Source organism: Moschus berezovskii, chromosome 2 (genome assembly GCF_049115385.1).
Source record: "Moschus berezovskii isolate FMDL1 chromosome 2, NW_MosBer_1.0, whole genome shotgun sequence".
NCBI lineage: Eukaryota > Metazoa > Chordata > Mammalia > Artiodactyla > Moschidae > Moschus > Moschus berezovskii.
In genome coordinates, this window is record NC_142461.1 from 11,932,049 (window position 1) to 11,938,019 (window position 5,971).

The following is a 5,971-nucleotide window of genomic DNA, read 5'->3' on the forward strand; positions in this document are numbered from 1 at the left end:
GGATCCCTTTCTTTCTCTCTTCTTCTAGAATCCCTATTATGCACAGGTTGAGATGGTTTATATTATCCCACATATCTTGTATGTTGCTTTTTCTTTCCCATTTGTCTTTCTGTCTGCTGTTCTGATCGGGCAGTTGCTATTTTATCTTCCAGGTCACTTATTTATCCTTGTTATTTAGTTTGCTATTCATTGCTTCTAGGTTGCTTTTTATCTTGGAAATTGGATTATCTATTTTGATTGGTTCATCTTTACAGTTTCTAGTTCCCGGATACAGTGCCCTGCATTTATACTGATATTCTTTCTTAATTCAGTTAGCGTTTTTATTACCATCTTTTTGAACTTGGGATCTAGTAGATTGGTGAGCTCTATTTCATTTTTGTTCTTTCAGGGGACTTCTCTTGCTCTTTAAATTGAGACTATTTCTCCTTTCTTTTCTTTTACTTGACTTTTTCTGTCCCTATGAATTTAGGAGAAATAGTTACCTACTGTGATCTTGAAAGGGTGTTTTTATGTGGGGACGTTGCTATATGGACTGTGCATGTCCAGTGTCTTTGGTCCACAAGAGCTGGTTTTGATAAGGAGGCCAGCCATGCCTTTCCTCTGGGTCTGCGGGTGCTATCACTTTGAAAAGGGATGTGGTTGGTGTTGGAGACTCTAAAGCCTGCGCAGGGCATGAGGTGGGACTTCCTCTCGGCTCCCTTGGCAGTTGCTGCTCTGTCAGGGGTGGGGTCTGCTCCATCGCTGTTGGAGTAGAAGCCTTAAGAATCAGCTTAAAGGTCAGGATGACTTAAGGGTCATTCTCCTTGAGTGCCTGCCTTGCCCCCAAAGGATGGGAGAGCTGAAACACATGAGGCCCATGCACTCAGAGGTCAAATGCGTTGCCTTTGTAGGTGTCTGGCTCAGCTCAGAGTTTCCCAGGTGGCGCTGGTGGTAAAGAACCTGTCTGCCAATGCAGGAGACCTGAGAGACACAGGTTTGATCGCTGGGTTGGGAAGATCCCTGGGAGGAGGGCATGGCAACCTACTCCGGTATCCTTGCCTGGAGAATCCTGTGGACAGAGGAGGATGGTGGGGCTATAGTCATGGGGTCTCAAAAGAGTCGGACATGACTGAAGCGAGAGCAAGCAGCTAGGGGTGTTTGTTAGGCTGGCGGTCAGGGCACTGTGGCTGCAGGGATCACGATGGCTGTGCTGTTGCCAGAGACCTGGGGTGCCTCTGTGGTTGTCCTTTCCCAGGATCTGTCTGCCCCAGATCCAGCCCCAAACTGTGGTGTGGGGTGGGTGGGGCTGAAGTTTTTTCTAGGCTGGGAGACTGAACGTATCATGCTGTCTCCTGTGGTGCTGTCACAGGAGTAAGTGGTGACTGCAGCCTCTGCCACCCCACTCGGGCCACACCCCAGGCCCCCAAGCCACCTCCGTGTCTTTCCCAGGACCTGTCTGGCTCAGGTCCCGCACCAAGCTGTGGTGTGGGGTGGGTGGGGCTGCGGTGTTCGCCCTGCTTGCCGTGCGGCAAGGTGGTGGCTTGCAGTGCAGAGCTCTCTCTGCTCTGACTGTTGGCAACCCAGCACCCACGCCCCCTTCACGAGTAGTCGAGGCTTCTCCAGCCCTCAGTCCCTGCAGTTCTCCCAGCAGCCAAGGGGGCTTGTCTCCTCTGTGTGGGACCCCAGACTGGGCTACCCAGCCTGTGACTTGACCTGCCTGCTCCCCAGGATGAGGGTCCACCCATGCAGACCTTCTCTTCCTTTCAGACCCTTCCCAAGGCTGGAGGTCCCGACCCTACGCCTTTTGTCTGTCCTACCTGGTTACATGGAAATCTTTCTCGCCCCTTTGGTTGTGTAGGAGTTCTTCAGCTAGTTTTTAGTGAGTGGTTCTGTGAGCACTGTTCCACATCTAGATGTGTTTTTGACGTGTTCATGGGGGGAGGTGAGCTCCTAGAATGTCTTCCTATTCTACCATCTTGATCTAAATCCCTGTGTCTGATATTAGTAATCATGTCTTTTTTTTATGGGTTAGCCTAGAAGTTTTATCAATTTTCTCAAGGACTCAGCTTTTGTTTTCTTTTGTTGATTTCTTGTTTTTAATTTCATTGATTTCTGCTCTAATATTTCTTTCCTTCTGCTTCCTTTAGACCTATTTGCTTTTTCTAGTTCCCTGAAGCAGAAGCTTATTGATTTCAGCTCTTCTTTTTAAATAGATGCATTTAATGCTATAAATGTCCCTCTAAGGACTGGTTTTGCTGCATCCAACAGATTTTGATGTTCTATTTTCCTTTAGGTCAAAAATGTTTTTCTTGAGACTCTTTTGATCTATGTGTCATTTAGAAGTGTATTGCTTGGAACTTCCCTGTTGATCTAGTGGTTAAGACTGTGCTCCCAATTCAGGGGGCATGGTTGGGGAACTAAGATCCTGCATGGCACACGGCATGGCCAAAAACAAAAACCAGTGTGTTGTTTAATCTCCAAGTACTTTGGCATTTTCCAGCTATCTTTCTGTTGATGTTTCTAGATTAATTCTCCTGTAGTCTGAGAGCATCCTTAGAATGATTTCTATTCTTTTACATTTAAGGTATGTTTAATGGCCCAGAATGTAGTCTATCTTGGTGAATGTTCCGTGTAGGCCTTAAGAATGTGTGTATTCTGCTGTTGCTAGGTGGAAGTGTAACTGCCAATGAGATCCAGTCATTGATGGCACTGTTCAACTGTGTCTGTGGACCGATCTGAAGTGAATTTGTCTCTTTCTCCTTGAGGTTGTTTTTGCCTCATATATTTGATGCTTTGCTGTTAGGAGCATACGCCTTAGTCCTATCTTCTTGGAGAGCTGACCTCTTTGTCATTATGTAGTGCCTTTGTCCTTGATATTTTCCTTGCTCTTGTCTGCTTTGTTTGAAATAGAGCTACCCTTTGATTAGTGTTACTATGGTATCTTCCTGTACACCTTTACTTCTACTATGTCTGCAGGAAACCCATTTTAAATAATAAAGACAACGTATAGTTGGGTCTTGTTTTTTAACCCAGTTACTCAGAATATTATTTGAAGTGATTACTGACATAGTTTTCTACCACATTTGCTAGTTTTCTAACCATTACCTTGGTTCTCTGTTCCTATTTTTGTCTTTCACTCTTTTTAGGAGGCGGGGGAGAGGAAGATTAGCTATGGAAAGAAGGGTACTTCAGGATTTTGAGCATCCTGAGTTGACTTATAGCGGGCATTTGTATTTCTTTGGCTGCTTCCAATTTTGGGGAAACTCCCTATTGAATGCATTTTTGTGGGGATGAATGTACTGTTCTCCATCATAAATGCTAAAACAAGCCGTCCTCTTTACCACTCTTTGGCATCTAGGATCTGGGATGATGATGACCTGGGTTTGGCCAAATGAGCACTCCTGGGCATGTCTTTGAGTCTTGATGAAGTGACAGAGCAATTCAAATTTAACCACAGCAGTGGGCTAGTGGCATTGATCTGCAGCAACTTAAAAATGTTTAAGGAAAGCAGATTCTTGTAGACACTCTGCTTGACTTGAACCTGAGCTCAAATCTTCAGTATTGTGACTTTAACTAAATGTCTTCTGAAAACTGTATCACAAATGGTAAAAACGTACAGACTGAGAGATGAATCGCAGCACTAACCTTGGTCAAGTCCCTTCCTCTCTGTTGCCTTCATCTTTTATGTACAGTATTACAGTCCCACTCTAAAAGTACCTAGCTCATAGATGCTGGTAGGTGAATTTAATCAAACTTGCTGCTGCTGCTGCTAAGTCACTTCAGTCGTGTCTGACTCTGTGTGACCCCACAGACGGAAGCCCACCAGGCTCCCTTGTCCCTGGGATTCTCCAGGCAAGAACACTGGAGTGGGTTGCCATTTCCTTCTCCAATGTGTGAAAGTGAAAAGTGAAAGTGAAAAGTGAAAGTGAAGTCACTCAGTCGTGTCCGACCCATAGCGACCCCACGGACTGCAGCCTACCAGGCTCCTCCATCCATGGTATTTTCTAGGCAAGAGTACTGGAGTGGCTTGCCATTGCCTTCTCCGAATCAAACTTAGGATCTTCCTTTTTCAGCTTCCCAAGGTCTTTCTCCCACTGGAAGATGGGTTTGAGTGGGAGGGGAGGGTCAGCATTACCCAACTTCAGTCCTGAATATTGCTACCCTCTGGCTCAGTTTGCTGTCCAGGGGAAGCAATGCAGTGTAGAACGAGTTGTATTTAGATGACTTTTAATGGCTGCACTGAGAGGTTTGTGGAATCCTAGTTTCCTGACCAGGGATTGAACTCACGTTCCTGATGGTGAAAGCAGAGTCCTAACCACTGGATAGCCACAGAATTCCCTAGAAAATGTTTTCTAAGGGGCAGCAGGAGAGTCAGTTTGCAGTGATTTACTAAAGAGCCAGTGAACACTGATTAGCCCACAGAAGGCACTCAGTACCAATACCATCATGGGCGAAGCCTTATGATCCCAGTCTTAAGTAGTGTATACGTTCTGCGAGAGGGGAGGCCCTCCTAGTCTTGTTCATATTCTATTCTCAGTGCTTTAAAAGAGCTTGGTCCATAGAAGGTACCAATGTTAACCTAGCAGTTGGGGGTGGGTGGGTGGACATCATGACAAAGTTCATTAAATTACATGAACACAACGTAACTGTTTAAAAACGAGTATGAACAATGATGATTTGGGAAAATGTGTTCTAGAATGTAAAATTAGAGTGAATGTTTAAAAACGAGGCTTGAAAAAATGTAAACTTGGAGGAAAAAACCCCCTCAGACGTTCACAACCATACAGGGATAAAATAAAGGAATGTTGAATCCTTGTCATCTTCTGGAGACAGAGTCAGACATGACTTAGCGGCCGAACGACAACGAGACCGACCTGAGATCTGAGGCACTGGGAGGTCTACTGAGCGGAGTTGTCACGTTGTCAGGATGACCCAGGACGGCAGGGAAAGCTCTCAGGCCCACCTCCCAGCAGCACAGCTCTAAAACCGGCCTTCTCTAGTCAAGTATCTTCCACATCCCCCAAACGCCGAACTCCTCCTCCACAAAGTCACAAGTCCTCTGAGCTGATCCACTTTGACAAACCTTATTTCCCATGATAGAAGTCCACACCGAGTGCCCCACCCAATGCTTTCCCAGCTCCATGGCTTTGCTCACAGCCATCTCCTTCAATAAGGCCTCCGACCCGTCACCGTCTCCAGAGCTTCAGCCTAAGTGCTGTCTCCTCCTCCGTCTCTGAACCCAGGCGAAGTTCCAACCCCCTTCTCCGAGTGCGCGCGTTACCCCAGGGGTATTTACCGCTTGCAACCAGACTCCAGGAGGGCAAGAAGCACTGACTGGGTCTTCCCTGTGAGTCGTACAGGGTTTGGCCTATAAAAGGCCCAGGACAGTATTTTGAGCCTACGAACAGCCCCCGACAGGTGCCCAGGCAGCAGTCCGCAAAGGGGCGCTCTCTCCTCCCAAGCTCGCTGCAGTCACACAGGCCCTCCAGCTTCCCTCCGGCTTTGATGCCTTACTATAGCCCCTCAAGGGTGGAGGCCAGACCAGAATCACTGTACCTCTGGAATCTCTAGAGATGGGTGAGAAAAGGGACGCAGAGAACAAATGGTACAAGACTCCTGAATGGTTTTTCTTCCGGTTTTGATTAATCCCAATTCTAAGACGAGGTACTACACGCTTCAGAGGGATCAGGGCAAGACCCTCCACAAACAGCACAGAAGACAACTCTGCTCAGCAGCTCATCCGGTGATGCAGAGTTGCCACGCTGGTTCACCTCTCATCAGCTTGGCTCTAAGTGTCTTTGAGAGGAAGGAATTATAAATTTCCAGGAAATGTGACCATATTCTGTTGGGTGAGAAAAATCCTTTAGGCAAAGTGTTGGCTTCCTACCCATGGGTGATCTCAAGGAACAAAACCGCGATTATACCATGAACTTTTTATGCTAAGATATCAAGAAAGACCAGGAAATGCAACTTCAATTCAAGCACCACGAAA